Here is a 2,741-nt window from a genome sequence, read left to right on the forward strand (position 1 = left end):
AGCGAAGACGCCCGCTGTGGCTATTTTACGGGCAAGCTACCCTTTACCCCTTAGGGCCGTAAGACAGCGAAAGTGTTTGAAAATAATGGGGAAAGTGTTTGTCGGCGAAATTACAATCGAAATATTTATTACCGCCGCGCGCACGAAAAGTGTTTGACAGATGCCCTAGGGGGAACAGCTTTGCGCGAAAGTGTTTGTCGGCGGAAGTGTTTGTCGGCGGTAACCCATTGAACTATTTATTACCACCTCGAAAGACAGGTGCCCTACAGGGACATTCACTATGACGGACCTATTTAACTACTCGGGTTTATAGCTGTTTGCATAACATCGTGTCAGCTGATTCCACACCACCTACCGAATAGCGACAGATAAATCATCTAACCTATTGACCTGCTGAAAATGGGGGTGGGCTTACCACCTAGGTTTTATGAGGGGCCGGGTATCGGAAATCATCTGGCCTATTGACCTCGTGAATCAGCTAACCTTTTGACCCCGCCGAAAATGTACGCAAAATGGGGGGAAGGGGGGAATGTTGTTTCAACCCTTTGAGTGAACTTCGGTATTTACCCTATGAAGATCAACGTAATTACCATGATATAAATAAAATACGATTTACATTGAAAATACGTCTTTGGAAATGTGTTATACAGCCTGTACTCGAAAAATATCGTAATAAAAACTTGTAATTTGTATATACTCTGCTCTTTTTTTCCAAAACACTTTTACCGATGACCACCCGCTATTTTACGCTACCCTTTTACAACCCTTAGGGGACTTAAGACAGCGAAAGTGTTTGTCGGCGAAAATCCTTTGAACTATTTATTACCAACTCGAAAGACAGGTGCCCTAGGCCCGACATTCACTATGACGGATAGGTTTTGACGGACCTATTTAATGGTTTATAGCTGTTTACATAACATCGTGTCAGTCCACACCACCTGCCGAATAGGGAGATAAATCATCTAACCTATTGACCTAAAATGGGGGGTTACCACCTAGATTTTATGAGGGGGTATAACATCGTAAATCATCTAACCTTTTGACCCCGCCGAAAATGTACGCAAAATGGGGGGAAAGGTGGGGGGTGAATGCTTACCCCCATAGGGACCTGTTTCACCGCCGTTTCCCCCGCCCGCGGGGGTCCCTATCGGTAGACGCACTCCCTTATCTCTCGCGAGCATTATAAAATCCATATTCATATAACAATCGTGATATTTGTCACTATTAAATTCAACCAATAATTTGGTTAAATTTTAGGCTAACTATTCGCTCCGACTAATAAATATTTGGTTATTAATGATCTTGAATACCTAATGATGTAGATTATTTAATCTTGACTTTTTGATTTATACCAAATTCATAAAATTCATAGTTGTGAGAGTATTCTCATAAAATGTATGCTTACCCTCAGGCCGGCAACTCTTTCAGAGAATCACCCATACTGGCTCATTCTTAAAATGCCGAATTCAATTAGAATTTAAAACTATGGATGTATCTATCTTTATCTTTATACACCCGTAGTTTTTAAAAAAATTGTAATTTATGCTTTACTATTATATTTTTTCATCAATAAAAGGTTTCTCATAAATATAATAATAATAGATTTTATTGGAGCATCTTATAAGTATACAACTTCTTTAGATAAGTCCAGTTACACAATAAATTAAAAAGAGTTCTAGAAGCAAAACTAAATAAAGGACAAAACGACATCACCATAGTGACGAGTTAATAAAAGTCAAATAATGAGTAGTGATTACATTTTTTAAAAGATTCAGAAGTTTATTATTAGCATTTCGCGTATTAATATTATCATATGTAACATAGTTACATATAAGTATGCCACTGTATAACATTTCCATTGAAAAAAATTCAATGAGACCTGGTTTCACGCGGAAAATACATTAAGCGGACCCAAAAATGGAAAAATGCTTATAATCCTTGCGCTATTGAAAAGGTTACCAAGGAAACCTAATCTCGTGATCGCGAGACACGAGCTAAATTTGACATGGGCAAAGCCAGAAACGCGCGAGTAATTCTCACTTATTTCCGTTTACAATCAGTAAAGTTGATGACGCGTATTAATTAATTAAGTAAGAAAATAAATGTTTTTGGCATATTGTCTTAAAATTTGATTATATTTGGTGCTTTTTAGACCTACATTAAGGGGAAACACTGCGAAAATTGTTTATATTGTCATTTTACAGGCGTTTGAATAAAGGTAAGAAAACTGATTTTTGAATAACCCTTTATACAAACATGCGCTCTAAAACATCATTGTTGTCAATTTTACGGACAACTTTGTTAGAACACAGCAGTTTGTTTTTTTGAGAAACAAATATAAGATCCGGTTATGAAGTCATTAAGTTTTTGAATTAGCGCCTTTAATTTCTGTATAAATAACTTGAGGTTTCAAATGACTTTTTATTCATTATTTTTGATACTTATATCTCCTAATAAATTTTTTTCTGTATGATATATTACACCTCTAAACTTGCCGTAACTGGATTGTTTTAATAAGTCTTTTACGGAGGAGATATGATTAGTTAAAAAAATGATGTTTTGGAGAGAAAAGTTATTAATTCACCTACGGTGCACATCTAAGAAAAATTTAATTGTTCAACTGAAACAATGTTCTGGTGATTATATCCATTACTAACCCAAAAAATTTATATATGGTAGAATAATTTGATGAAAATTTCTATTTGGTAGAAATTTTCAAACCTCACGGCAATTGTGGGAAT

This window comes from Leiobunum rupestre, unplaced genomic scaffold (genome assembly GCF_980474605.1).
Source record: "Leiobunum rupestre unplaced genomic scaffold, qqLeiRupe1.1.hap1 H1_H1_scaffold_15, whole genome shotgun sequence".
Lineage (NCBI taxonomy): Eukaryota > Metazoa > Arthropoda > Arachnida > Opiliones > Sclerosomatidae > Leiobunum > Leiobunum rupestre.